General features: G+C 39.0%; 1 long non-coding RNA gene across 1 annotated transcript in view; it reads right to left on the bottom strand.

Annotated features, from left to right (window-relative positions):
- Nucleotides 1-11,320: 11,320 nt before the first annotated feature.
- LOC122558038 overlaps nt 11,321-15,862 on the bottom strand; it is a 59,192-nt gene continuing 54,650 nt past the window's right edge. Inside the window, exon 3 of the long non-coding RNA XR_006314014.1 lies at nt 11,321-11,408. This is a non-coding gene — a long non-coding RNA (uncharacterized LOC122558038). The remainder of the gene's footprint in view (nt 11,409-15,862) is intronic.

Raw genomic sequence — 15,862 nt, 5'->3', positions numbered from 1 at the left:
GTTTATATTTTATAAATATCTTATTTCAATATTTGCATTTTTTTTCAAACCTCTCCATAATCTTTCCTCTCCTCATCTTTGCAACCTTCACCAGCCCTACAGGGTTTATTTGACAGTGATTCCCTAATTCAGATCTTGTGTGTAATGTAAAATGAAGCAACGCCTGTTGCTGACATTATGTTTTATGCTTAATCCTCGGCACTGCTCATTATGTTGTATAACTAGTTGGACTCTTGGTCACCTGTCATGACAACACATCGTAACTTAAGGTTAGTTACAGACAATTTAAACATTTAATTATAATGCATTTTTTTTAAAAGAGGAGATACAGCTAAAAGATGACTTCAGATGTTAATTCAGTGACTGCCTGGCAATGCCTTGATGGCAACCAAGGAATGTTACACCTGAAGATTACAATGGGAACTTCAAATAATAATGCAATTTTAAAGAAATGGTACCATGATATCATGATCGCCTGTGATGACAGAGTTAACAAAGGGCTGACTGATCATCTCATCAGAAAGACACCTCCAGTGGATTATGTTCCAAGTTGCAGACATGTTGAAACTTTATTGCTGGAATCAACTTTGATCTCCAGCATCTGCAGACCTCACTTTCTCCTCGCAGACATGTTGAGCTTTACCTTTCCTGAATATACAGCAAAAGAGTTAAAAACTGACTGCATCCCTGCTGTGTATGTGTGAAGGTCATATCTTGCGGACAGCCATTAGACACTTCTATTCTGCAGGTAAGGAAAGACTTTCTCTCTTACTCTGACTGCTGGATACCAAGCAAGCTAGTGTTATCACCGTCAAAAAGAAAACAGGATAAAAGCCTATCATTTCAAAATCAAATGCTTTGCTGTCAAGATCAGTATTACTGATTCATCCAATCTAACAAAACACAGAAACTGATTCAGGACCCTTTTTAACTCATCTTTTATTCCCTTTATATTTTAACCTATGTGTGTGTCACACCTTGTCCCATGTACAGTAGCTAATGAACTCACTGTTTTCTTTAACTCCAGAAAGCTTGGCTAATTTGGTTTCTTTTCAAAGACTCAGAGTGGAAAATGATACCTTTTACAAAAGGCATACTTTTTAAATTAGCCTTGCTTTGACCAACAAAGTGAAGGTTGAATTAAGAAGGAGAGGGAGTCAAACACTCCTTGCCAGGAAGCATAATCATTTAGAGTATCCCATTTGGAATCATAATCAATTGAGGATGCTCATCAGGAGACTAATTGTAACACACTGAAAGGTAGATTTGCAGTCACCTGATTGGGAACTACATTGTCTGGTGTGGTAGAGGAAAACCATTAGCTGGTCTCATTAAAACAGGCTCTTGCCTGAAATAAACTGTTTTTTACTGCATGATAGCAGTCAAGTACATGTAACATTGGTATTACAGATAGTGTTACCAAGGCCATGGGTAGACCTAGCTGGTAGGCATTCCTCCTTTAGGATCCTGAGTTGTTCTCCTACCTAAGCCCATGTGACATCTTCATATTGGGTAGAACTAAATGTACTCCTCAACAATAACCTGTTCAGAATGAAACACCTTATTCAGTATTGTGCATTCCTGATTTTCATTGCCTTACTCCCACCTTCCCCAATTGGGATGATACCTTCTGATGCCAGGGTTCTAAGCTCTGTAGTTTCCCTTCCAAAACCTCTCTACCTTATTATTCACTTGTAATACACTCATTAAAATACAGTCAGAGAGGTCATAGTCATGTACCACAAAAAGCCCCTTTGGCCCATTGAATCTGCACTGACCTCTCTACACTAACACCACTTTCCAATACATGGCTTCAAGTCTTGATGCTCATCCACATATTTTTTAAAGTGTTTCCACCTCTGAGGCAAATTCCCACCACCCTCTGGGTGAAAGAAAATTTCTTCAAAATCCCTCTAAATCTTTTTCCTTTCACCTTAAGATGATATCCCTTGTTACTGACCCTTCAACACAGGGAACAGAAACTTCCCATCCACCCTGTCTATGCCTCTCATGCCCCTTATACATCTCAGTTAGGTGCCTCTTCAGCATTCTCTGCTCCAAAGGAAACAAACTGGCCTTGTCCATCTCTCTTCATAGCTGAACTGCTCCATCCCTGGCGACATCCTGATAAATCTCCTCTGCATTATCTCCAGCGCAATTACATTCTTCTGATAGTGACGCAACCAGAAAGGCACACAGTATGCCAGTTGTTTCATTCTTTTACTAAGCTCTCGGTCAGCTATCCACACGTTGCTTATTAATACTTGGCACCAAATCCTTTTTTGATAATGCTCCAGAAAGGCATTTCAGGCCAACTCACAATGCTAAAGTCGTAATATAAATGCAGAAAGTTGTTAAGTTTGATGCTCGTGGTTGACTGATTACAGAAACTGGACTCCAGCCAATTTCTGCTAAAGTTCTACACACTTCCCATTAGTCCTAACTGTTGGCCCTTTGATACACTTCAACATGTCAACCGTTTAAAATAATCTATAAAGAACTAAAGCAGAAGTCGTCATTAAATGTTGGGTTGTGCTGACCTCAAGTAGGAAATTTACAGAAATTCCAATTGTGTGCTTCAGAAGTTGAAAAGCAGATGCACCAAATTATTTCTGACAAATAAGCCTAGCTTTGGTTTTGCAATATCCTCTATTTTATCACTTGCACACTCTAACCTACCCCCGTCACAGACACTTGTTTTTGTCTCTTTCCTTCCCTCCCCACTTTTCTTATCTCTATTCATGATTAAAAACCTGTTGCATCTTGAACATTCTCCAGTTGACCTGAAATGATAAGTCTTTCCACAAATGTTGCATGATCTGCTGAGGTCAATCTGAGCATTTCTAGCCTTTTCAGTTTTAAGACCATAAGACATAGGAGCAGAAATTAGGCCATTGAGTCTGCTCCACCAATCAATCATGTCTGATAAGTTTCTCAACCCCATTCTCCTGCTTTCTTCCCATAACCCTTGATCCTCTTGACAATCAAGAACCTATCTATCTCAGTCTTAAATATATTCAATGACCTAGCCTCTAAAGCCTTCTGTGGTAGTGAATTCCATAGATTCATCACTGTCTGGCAAGAGCTTATGCTAAAAACATCAATTCTCCTGTTCCTCGGATGCTGCCTGACTGGTTGTGCTTTTCCAGCACCACACTTTTCGACTCAGATCACCAGCATCTGCAGTCCTCACTTTCTTTGTGAAGACGTTTCTCCTTATTTCTGTCCAAAAAGGTCTTACCTTTACTCTTAGGCGGTACCCTCAGGTCCTACCAATGGAAATATTTTCTCAACATCCACTCTGTCCAGGCCATTCAATATTCTGTAAGTTTCGATTAGATCCACCCTCATCCTTCTAAATTCCATTGATTATAAGCCCAGAGTTCTCAAACATTCCTCATATGTTAAGCTTTTCATTTCTGGGACCATTCTCGTGAACGTCCTCTGAACATGCTCCAGGGCCAGTACATACTTCCTGAGAAATGGGGCCCAAAACTGCACACAATACTCCAAAAGTGGTCCAAGCTTCTATCAATAGTAGCACCTTGCCTCTAATACCATGGGCCCTTATCCTACTCAGCAGCCTCCTGTGCTACACCTTAGCAAAGACCTTCTTGAAGTCCAGGTAGATAATATCCATTTGATCTCCTTGGTCTAACCTGCTCATTCTAGCAGATTTGTCAGGCATGACCTCCCTTTGATGGAACCATGTTGACTTTGCCCTATTTTACTACACACTTCCAAGTATTCAGAAATCTCATCCTTCACAATGGATTCCAGGATCTTACCCTCGACCGAGGTTAGGCTGATCGGTCTTTAATTTTCCATTTTTTTGTCTCACTCACTTTTTAAACAAGGTGTCACATTAGCAATTTTCCAGTCATCCAGGACCCTTCCTGACTCTAGTGATTCCCGAAAGATCACCACTAACGCCTCCACTATCTTTTCAGCTTTCTCCCTTAGAGCTCTGAGGTGTAGTCTATCTGATCCAGGTGATCTATCATCTTCAGGCCATTCAGTTTTTCTAGCACCTTCTCCTTGGTGATGGCCACCATATGCTGCTTTGTCCCCTCACTTTCTTGAATGTTTAGGATATTACTCATGTCTTCCACCTTGAAGACTGATGCAAAGTTATTATTCAACTCCTCAGCCATTTTCTTGTTCCCCACTACTCTCTCTCCAATGTCATTTTCCAGTGGTCCAATGTCCGCTTTTGCCTCTCTTTTGCCCTTTATATATCTAAAGAAATTCTTACAGTCTTCCTTTGTATTACTGGCTAGCTTACCATCGTTTTTAATCTTCTCCCTCCTTATTTCTTCATTTGTTGCCTTCTGTTGATTGTTGTAAGCTTCCCAATCCTCTGGTTTCCCACTGTCCTTCGCTACATTTCCTGCTTTCTCTTTTGCTTTCATGCTATCCCTGGCTTCCCTAGTCAGCCATGGTTACCTCATCCTCCCTGTACCATACTGCTTTTTCCTCGGGATGTATTTCTGCTGTATTGCTCTCCGAAACTCCTGCTGTTGCTGTTCCACTGTCTTTCATGCTAGGCTCCTCTCCCAGTCAATTCTAACCAACCCCTTCCTCATGGCTCTGTAGTTGCCGTTATTCAGCTGTAATACCGTTGCCTCTCATTCTATCTTCTCCCTCTTAAATTGCAGAGTAAATTCAATCATATTAGGAAAACTGCCTCCTATGGGTTCCTTCACCTTAAGTTCCCTTGCCAGGTCCGCCTGACTGCACAATACTACTTCAACTTTTACCTTCTATCAAATCCCTCTGTGATTCAACATTGAATCTTGCTTCATAGCACTGCTGTGAGGATATTTCGGGATGTTTTATCACATTGAAGTTGTTGTCATTATGGTCGTTCAGTTTGGCAGAATCGGAATGAGTCTCTTTTTTTCAAGTTCACAGTGGCTCAGTGGTTAATACTACTGCCACATAGCACCAGGGACCTGGGTACGGGCTCACCCTTGGGTCATTGTCTGTGTGAAGTTTCTAAGTTTATAGTGTGGTGCTAGAAAAACACAGCAGGTCAGGCAGCATCCAAGGAGCAGGAGAAACGATATTTCAGGCATGAGCCCTTCATCAGGAAAGAGGCTTGTGAGCCAAGGGATTAGGGAAATGAAGCTCACATTTCTGATGAAGGACTCCTGCCCAAAACATTAATTTTCCTGCTCCTTGGATGCTACCTGACCTGCTGTGTTTTTCCAGCACCATTCTAACCTTGTCTCTGATCTCCAGTATTTGTAGTCCTCACTTTCACCTAGAACTATTACCAGCATGCCATTGCTTTTTAAAACAAAACTGATAATAGTTTTTATCAACAATGTATTTGCTTGAAAAGGTTACAACATTTTGTTGACTTTTCTCTTGATATGTACAGTTTGTTAATTAAGTCACTCTCCATGTGAAACGGAAAGAATTCACAGTTGTCCATAATTTATTCTTTGCCCTTCACTTGAAAAGCTTTCAAGATTTGATTGCCATTAATTTAGAATAAATACATGAATCATCTTGCAGCATGATAAAGTAATCTGAAAATGTTTTAAGCAAAAATGTTCTGTAAAATAAAATACTTTAAGAATGATAGCTGTTTTTGAACTCCAAATCATAATTTTCATTTCTGGGTCGGGAGGGTGGAGACACAGAGTTCCTGGCTCCACAACCATCAGCTGTGAAAATCGGTGACTGGAAATTAGATTTTCAGTTTGGGGTTTGGGCTGGATTAGAAGTTGGGCAGGCAACAAAATGGAGGGGGTAGCTGAGTACAGAGGCCGATAGTGTCTGAAGGTTAAAAATAAAGAATAAAGCATGAAGCATCCTTCCAGCCAATCTCTCTATGCCTCATTCTACCACCTGATGAATGAGCGTCGCTCCGAAAGCTAGTGTACTTCCAATTAAACCTGTTGGACTATAACCTGGTGTTGTGTGATTTTTAACTTTGTACACCCCAGTCCAACACCGGCATCTCCAAATCAATACAGATATGACCTCCACAAAGCCATCAGAGATGCCCTGAGGCAATACCGGACCAAGTTAGAGGCTCAAACCAACCATACAGACACCTGCCACCTGTGGCAATCCTAAACCAACATAACATGATATAAAATGAAGCAGAGCAAGATAGCGGACAAAGACAAATCCTTCCCTGATGCACTCAATGCTTTCTCTGCTAAGTTTGAGCAGAATACCAGCCACACAGTGTCACGGTGTCACCTGCCCCAACAGCACCAGGGCTATAGCATAACCAAATTCTGAACAAATGTGATTTACACATTTGCTGATGATACCACCGTGGTCAGCTGGATATCGAATAATGATGAATCCGAATACAGAAAGGAAATAGAGGGCTTGGTATTGTGGTGCAATGACAAAAATCTCTTTCTCAATGTCGGCAAAACTAAAGAACTGATCATTTCAGGAAGAAAGGAGGAGAATGTGTCCCTATCTACATCAACAGGGCAGAGGTTGAGAGGGTGGAAGTATCAAGTTCCGAAGAGTGAGGATAACCAACAACCCTGTTCTGGACTTCTCATATAGGTGAGATGGTTGAGAAAGGACAACAACACATCTTTTTCCTCAGGATGTTCAGCATGTCCATAAGGACTCTCACCAACTTTTACAGCTGCACTATAGAGAGCATACTGTCCAAGTGCATAACTGCCCAGTACAGCAACTGCTCTGCCCAAGGCTATAAGAAAGTAAAGAAAGTGATGTGCACACCCAGACCATCATGGAAGCCAACCTCCTATCCATGGACTCCATTTACACATTTCGTTGTCACAGAAAGGCTGCCAACATCATCAAGGACCCCTCCCATCTCAGTAATGCTCTCCTACAACCTCAACCATCAGGCAAAAGATACAGAAGCCTGAACACAGGCACCAAAAGGTTCAAGGACAGCTTCTTCTCTAGTGTTATTAGAATGATGAATGAACTTTCTAACTTCAAATAATGTTGACCTTGTTAATGTTGACCTTGCTTCACATATGTCCTATGTAGTGTAACCTGTATGGCTCATTCTGTCTAAGCACCCTATGACCTGTATCTCCTTGTTCACTATGATTTGCTTGTACTGCTGGCAAACAAAGCTTTTCAATGTACTTAGGTACACATGGCAATAAATCAAATCAAATCAAATCAAACAACACCCCCATAGGCCCTTAAGCTCGTATGTCAAACTATGTTCTTCAACCATCCCCATTCCAATTCATTCCAATCCATGCTGCTCTAAAAATTAAATTTATATATGTCAGTAAACACATAGTTAGGCTTCACTATATTGAAAAATACCTGTATACATTAAACAAAATTGCTACTTTTACACTAATTTAACTAAATAAAACTTTAAAATAATAAATATTTCTTTCAAGTGCAAAATTCTTTGTAGTAACAAGTATTGGAATTCATAATCATTATGATCCCAGCTGTTGATAATACTGGACAAGTCCTAGTGAAACCTGACTTGGAGTCATAGAAATATACAGCACAGAAACAGACCCTTCAGTTCAACTCGTTCATGCCGATCAGATATCCTAAATTAATCTAGTCCCTTGGGTTCATGTCACACTACAGGTGACCCCATTGCACTATATACACACACACAGATGGATGTGCATACGCAGATTGACACAGACACACAGAAACTCATACACACACAGACAATCCTATACACACACATACACATACACACACACAAGTTTGTGGGGTGAAATTGTAGTTGTAGAATTTCATTGCTCAACAACTGCATGAATCCATGTAAGATTCTTAAATCTGTTTTTTAGGTTAGAATCTGTCTGACCATTGTGGCATAGACAGTCTCACACAGGGCACCTCACACCTTCAATGCATTATCTGAGTCAATGTAACACCAATTGTTAAAGTTCACTTAAGAATGTTACTTTTAAAAAAGTTTTGCGATTTACATATGAAGGAATTGAAATGGTCATTCCAATAAACAATCCAGCTCTTTTTCAGTATATAATTTCAGTTACATCATACTGTAAACATTTATGATAAATTCTGTGTCTTATAATCTCATACTCCACAACTACCTGATGAAGGAGCAGCGCTCCAAATGCAAGTGCTTCCAATTAAACCTGTTCGACTATAACCTGGTATTGTGTGATTTTTAACTTTGTACACCCCAGTCCAACACCGGCATCTCCAAATCATAATCTAGTCCCATTTACCAGCGCTTGGCCCATATCCCTCTAAACCCTACCAATTCATATCACTATCCAGATGCCCTTTAAATGGTGCAATTGTACCAGTCTCCACTACGTCATCTGGCAGCTCATTCCATACACACACCACCTTCTGCGTGAAAATGTTGCCCCTTAGGTCCCTTTTATATCTTTCCCCTCTCACCCTAAACATATGCCCTCTTGTTTTGGACTCCTCCACCCCATTCTATTTACCCTATCCATGGCCCTCATGATTTTATAAACCTCAATAAGGTCACCCCTCAGCCTCTGACGCTCCAGGGAAAGTAGCCCCATTTTATTCAGCCTCTCCCTATAGCTTAAATCCTCCAACCTTTCACTCAGGAGACCAAATGTATAGAATAATGAGGAAGTCCAGAATTTGGGTCAATGATTCTCCACTTCTTCAGAGCATGTTGTGGATGTTCTTCTTCCTAACCCAGATAGCAATCAATAAGAAATCAATTGATTGTTGAGACAATCTGCTCTTAATGCTATTAAACCTCCAGTGAAAACCCTTGAAAGTTGATAATTGCTGAAACTTGTGTATCTGGCTTCCTTTACAGGATACTAACTCAGGTTATTACTGTTTTATAAGACCAAATGACATAGGAGCAGAAATTAGGCCATTCAGCCCATCAAGTTTGCTCTGCCATTCAAGCCTGGCTGATAGGCTTTTCAACCCCATTTTCCCACTTTCTCCTTACAGCCTTTGATCTCCTCGGTAATTAAGAACTTATCTATCTCCATTTTAAATATAATCAATGACCTGGCCTCCACAAACTTCTGTTGAAATGAATTCCATAGATTCACCATTCTCTGGCCTTATCTCCATTCTAAAAGGTCTTCCTTTTGCTCTCAGGCTGTGCCCTTGGGTGCAAGTCTGTCCTACCAATGGAAACATCTTCCTAACTTCTACTCTGTCTAGGCCATTCAGTACACTGTAAGTTTCAATCAGATCCCCCCTCATCCTTCTAAGTATTGAGTCTAGTCCCAGAGCCCTCAAACATTCTTCATCTGTTAAGCCTATCATTCCTGGGATCAATCGAGTGAACCCCCTCTGGATGAACTAAAGGGCCAATACATCTTTTCTGAGGTATGGGGCCCAAAGTGGCTCACAATATTCTAAATGTCGTCTGACCAGTGCCTTTTAAAGCCTCAGAAGTGCATTCCCTGCTTTTATAATCTAGTCCTCTCGAGATGATTGACAACATTGTATTTGCCTTCCTAACTACCAACTCACCCCGCAAGTTTACATTAAGAGAAACCTGGACTCCGATTGCACCTCCGATTTCCCCATTTAGGAAATAGTCTATGCCTCTATTCTTCCTACAAAAACGCATAGCTTTCCCACTGATAGACCGTAAGTTTTATTTTTATTAATTAGCTACCATGGAGGTTAGTCGCTGAACATATTCACCAGATGCTGTCAATATACTTTTAACAAATGAACATACATGTTTATTAAACTGAAGGAAAAAAATCTCAAATTCTTTTACGCTTTGCAATAATTATTTGAGATAGTGTGAACTGCAAATGCTGAAGAATCAGAGTGGATAAAGAGGTGAGCTGGAAAAAACACAGCAGGTCAAGTAGCATCAGAGGAGGAGGGGAGTCAATGTTTCAGGTTGGTTGCATGGATGTAACTGGTCACTGGAGCCTTTTTTTTACTGACTTCTAATCACTTGCATAGCAAAGTCTTTTTTTATATATATCTCAAGAATCTAGCAATTTTCTGCTTCTGAAGTGTTTTGCTAAAACCACTCAGGGCTTTTTCTCCACATCTTCCAACATTGCACTGATTGCTAAACAGTTGACACTTTTTTTTAATTTTTGCTGAATCTGCACACATTGCCTTTCCTTCTGTATGATTCTGTCCTTTTATTGTACTGGATTCCTGTACCTAGGCAACACATTTTCTGCCCTTATTTCTAATTCGTTGAATCATTCACATCAAGCTGTACTCCCAGTTTGGCAAAAGTGAGGACTGCAGATGCTGGAGATTAAAGTCAAGGGTATGGTGCTGGAAAAGCACAGCAGGTGAGGCAGCATCTGAGGAGCAGGAAAATCGATGTTTCGGGCAAAAGCCCCTCCTGATGCTTTTGTCCGAACTGTCAATTTTCCTGCTCCTCAGATGCTGCCTGACCTGTTGTGCTTTTCTAGCACTGTACTCCCAGTTTGTCAACCCTTATGGAAAATGTATAATCAACAAATTTCCAAACAACCAAATACTACTCAGAACTCAAAAATGAAACACAAATCAACACAAATAGAAACACAAATCAACCTTATAAAAATACATCATTTCTCCACTCTAGAATATGAATTTCTAAAAATACAATTATATTATTAATTTTAAAATAAGTATATTTACAAATAATAATAGTATATAATAAAGCTGTGTCACAGAATCCCAATGTCAAAGACTGCACAGCAAGTCTTGACTTAATGTTATGGCTGTATTCCTTAAAATCATGACTTTAAACAAAACAATTTCAAGTGAATCATAACTTCTCATAGTAGTCAATGTTAAACTGGAGTTGGATTCCTTCAGATATTTCTTGCTTAGAAAAAAAAGTACAATGTGAAATATTGTTCTGTACATTTGCAGTGCTGTGTGCAATAGCTTGAAAGTTTACATAAAACATCATTTTTAAAAAGATCTATGTACTGTTAGGTACAGTTGGTTATGCTATAATGCGTGTTTCTTAAACACAAATTGGCTTTAAAGCGATTGAAGAATTTGCGTTATTTGTAGAACGCAAACTTGCCTTACCTATGTTGGCAATAGCATGATTCCCCATTAGTTTAAATAGTGTGACTATTGTTCAATTTTCTTATAATGTGAGATTGCACAAGAACAGAACTATTGCATTAAATCAGAATCGATTGACTTTTATAACAGAAAATAACTTTAAAATATTAAGTTAAAAATGGTAAAGGTTCCAAACTGCTACATTCACAAACACAAAAACTTCTAAAATTAAAAACATTTAAAATATGGAAGAAATGCATTTCAACTTTTAGCACTGTAAAGACATATTAAAATTGCATTAATTTGATGACCTTGTACTAGACTACGTTGTATTTAGTAGCAGATGATGTTCAGGGTGGTTGCAGCTAATATTCAGAACTACTTGCAGTAATCAAAGGTTGCCATCAGATGAAGCTCGGTGATTCAGTGCAGGTCCAGGACAGGAACTAGGAGAGAAGCAGATATGTTAAAGGTAAAAACAGAAGGCAAAAATGGGAGCTTGTGGTGGTGGGAAAATGACTTGGGGTATGGTCTGACACCAGAGATATGTTATATAGACCTCAGGACTGAGCATAGAAGTAGAAATATGGGAAAAAAAGTCTTGAGACCAGGCAGGCCACAAAAAAGTGACAAGCAACATTAAGCTCAAACTCAAAATGTCAAATTAAATGTATATTCACAATTTAGGATGTTAAAGGTAAGCAATGTTAACTGATTCAACCTTAAACCATAAGTTACTGTCTATTACTTACAGTTTTCAACCAAACTATAAAGTAGGGGGCACCCTCCTGTGATAATGTATGGTGGTAAAATGAGTCATGTAGCAGTAATCCAGTAATTGACGCATTTTGGGTTATGTCAACAGGATTTATTAGCAAGAGATATTTGTTTAACAAATATTATTGCAAATTGAATTCTCAGTACACAGTATAAGATCAAATGTTGGTTTGCTAACATCTCCCCCTTTTCTGTTAGAATTCTACAGGGCCAATGTGGTAGATTACCTGATAATCTAATGATGCTTTGCTTAATCAAAATCAATTTTATTGTATGGTAGCAGATAAATTCAAGTTACATTGGTATGATAGACATTGTTACTGCACTTATAAATAAGGCCTTGATATTAACTCATACCCCTTTGACAGTTAAAGCTGCTCCCCTGCCCATGTCCATGCAACATCATAATAGCCTTTACTCCACAATATTAATCTTTTTAGCCCTTACATCTTTGTACAACATCTCCCCCAGTATTCTTTTCCAATATTTAAATTTGTGTACGAAATTGCATTTGCCATAACTACATATCCTGTCAAGTGTCTGACTGTATAAATATAGGTCTTTAGAGATCTTATTATATCCTGGAGGTTCTTCCAGAATACATTTTCAGCAAATTTGGAAAAATGGTAGGTTCCAGGTACAGGATTGTTGACTTTGAATTTTTTCTTGACATTAGAAAGTTTTTAAGTCCAATCAAACATTTAGATCTTGGATTTCCTACGCTTAGAATGTCTCTTCTGCCGAAACAGATAAATGCTCAATTACAATATCTGAAGGACCTTTAATCTCATGAATCTCCTTTGTGGAGGACAACGTTTTTTTTAAAACAGGTACTTTCTTTATGGAGTATCACCATTCTGCAGATTAGACACTTTTTCTTGTTTTTGACACTATCTTGGATCTCTGAGACAGACAACCACTTCTGAGCATATCCTCAGAATATGTGGACCTTGATGGCTTCCATCGAGTTACATGTACCACATCCTCAAACTGTAATTATTTTTGTTAATCTGCTGACAAATCTATATTAAATTGTGTAGACCTTTTACTTGTATGTCACCATTAGGATGAAAATGCTCATTAGTCCACAGTGATTGCATTGCTGGTATAATTTAAATGCTCTATTTCTCATTTGTAGCGCTTGTGAATACTTCTATTTTGGCATGATCTCTATCATTAGGACCAAATACTCTTCTTGAAATAATACTGAAATAAATGTTTTGTTTACTTGTGCCTTCCTTGCATTAGACATTGAACTCAAGCCTTTAACCATTTCTAATCAAACTGTCTTGCCACCTGAACTACATCAGTTAAAGATGCATCAATGAGGTCAAGTGAGATATATTGCTCATATACAATGTGATTCATTACAACCTTTGCTGATTCTTTCTCTATGAACTACATTCAGAATTGATAGGAGTGGAAAACATTTCTTCCAATCCTATACAGTCACAGGTTTCAAAATGGATTATGTGATCTTCAGTGTTCTTTACAATTCCAACCACTACAGCAACGCCTGAGCTCTGGCCTTGCATTTGGTAAACCCCAAGTGTCCTCAGTATATCCTTTTCAGGCTATTTTCCCAAAGAGAATTTGGAATAATCAACCTTCTGTCATAAACTAGTAAGTCATCTATAATTGTGGACTATCTGTGCTCAAAACATTTGCTCCTTTCCACTCCTCTGGATCTTTGATCTGACCATGCCTCCACACAAAACCAATGAATGGTGACACATTCTTTGTCACTCTTCTGCTGTTGTCATATTTGGTTGAGCCAACCGCATCTCACAGTCAACTGTCTCTTATAGACAGGTTGTTATTTCTCTTTATAAATCTACAAAAAGTAAATTACTGAGTATGCAGGAAATGTGAAATAAAAAGAGAAAATGACAGAAAAACTAAGTAATTGAAGTACATTTATATAGAAGGAAACTAAGCTTAAGTTTCAGGTTTAACATCTTTAATCAGAATTGAAGTACTAACTCATTACGTTTGCATTTGTTAGTATGTCTGCCTGACTATCTCTGTCTACCTAACTGGCTCAGCCTAAATGCATAAAAGTAATTCTGCATATATACAATTATATATAACTCTATATATGCAATGTGTTGTTGTTGTTGACTAATGGTCTCTGAAAAGGAAACACTTGACATTTTGCACAAACAATCATTGCACAATTGATTTTCAAATCATTTGGAAAAACTTACAATTATAAGTTGATGGGTGCACCACCCCACATTTGTAAATTTTGCACTCCCATTGCAGCATCATCCTTTAGTTGTCTAAGAACCCCATTGGCTATTTGAGGTAAAAATGTTAGCACATATATGGTTAATTTAAATCATGTGGTGAAATATGCAACTGTTAATGTTAAATAATTTGCATTTTGACCTCTCATTGGCAAACTAAGGAAAAAAAGTACCAATTTGATTCCCTCCCCAAGCAGTGTTTTGAATGATTTAATTGCTTTACATGTTTCTTGGCTCAGAAATTACAATATGCATAAATTATGACCAATAAACCAGAATGGTGATATATAAATTTGTATACTAGCCAACCAGATGGAAGATATTTGAACTGAAACTTACTGTGTGACGGTCAACTAGAATGTGATGTCAACAAAAGGATGTTAGGCAGACAATTGACAATGTGGCTGTCTATACAATCGATCATTCTACACATCAGACCACTTTGCAAATAATTCAAGTTTGGATACCAATCATATCACCAGCTGTTACCATAATTTAAGCAATTATCCAGCTAGGAAGTGAAATTGCATTGTTCTTTCCCTAAAAGGAGAAACATAACTGATTTCCTTCAAGGTTATGATCTGCTAAAGTGATTGCATTCTCAAAGATTGCACATTGTAAAATTGTTCTTGGGTCCTTTTGGAGAATCATTAATTCTGTAGAAAACTGAAAACAAATTTGATGATTAAAAAGGGGGTTTCAGATTCTTTTCTTTGAGATTCATAAGTTATCTGTCAGACCTTCTTTCAATGTTCCCAAACTTGGCCAGATTCTCATACCTCCATCTAATCAGGACAAAGACAAGCTGAGAAAAATTGGTAGACAGGACCCAGATGTGGAAATTTGGCCTGGATTTCTGGAGCCCCCAGTCCTCCTGGCATGGGATATAGATGAGGTTGAAATCGCACAGTATGCACTCTTCATTAGGCCAGCTTCATTGCCAGGGTAGGTATCTTGTCAGTCCTGGCAATTTTCATGCAGTCACCTTCTGAATAATTTATGGTTCATGCACACAGATGAGCAGGGCCACCTGCACCTTCTCTGTTTTGGAACTGTATACTTTATTTTAATTTTATCTCTCCTAATTCTTTCTACCAAATTAAACCATCTCACACTTTGCTGCATTAAATTCCTTTTGCTACTTGTGCACCCATTCACCAACATTTCTGTCTTTTTGACATTCTGCACCATCCTCCTCACAATTCACAGATGCTTTTATCTCATTCTCCAATTTTGAAATTGTGCGCTTTACACTAAGGTCTTGGTCATTGTGATTCTCTGAAAAGCATCCTACCCAAACACACCTTCCTACGCTATTCCTATGACCCAGCCCAGGATTTTCCATGGCTACTCTAGCTAGCCTACACATCTCTGAACACTATGGGCAATTTAGCATTGCTAATCCATCTATCCTGCACATCTCACTGACTGTGGGAGGAAACCAGAGCAACCGGCGGAAACCCACGCAGACACGGGGAAAATGTGCAAAATCCACACAGTCACCCAATGGTCGAATTGAAAAATGGTTCCTGAGTCACCGTGGCACTTTGTCAAATGCACTTTATTAGTCAATATACACCACGAGGAGAAAGTGAGGTCTGCAGATGCTGGAGATCAAAGTTGAAACTTTATTGCTGGAACAGCACAGCAGGTCAGGCAGCATCCAGGGAACAGGAGATTCGACGTTTCGGGCACAGGCCCTTCTTCAGGAATGAGCAGAGAGTGTTCAGCAGGAGAAGATAAAAGGTAGGGAGGAGGGACTTGGAGGAGGGGAGTTGGAAATGTGATAGGTGGAAAGAGGTCAAGGTGAGGGTGATAGGTCGGAGTAGGACGGAGGCGGAGAGGTCAAGAAGAAGACTACAGGTCAGGAAGGC

Source organism: Chiloscyllium plagiosum, chromosome 16, assembly GCF_004010195.1.
Source record: "Chiloscyllium plagiosum isolate BGI_BamShark_2017 chromosome 16, ASM401019v2, whole genome shotgun sequence".
In the NCBI taxonomy this organism is placed as follows: Eukaryota; Metazoa; Chordata; class Chondrichthyes; order Orectolobiformes; family Hemiscylliidae; genus Chiloscyllium; species Chiloscyllium plagiosum.
This window is presented reverse-complemented; position numbering and strand designations above follow the sequence as displayed.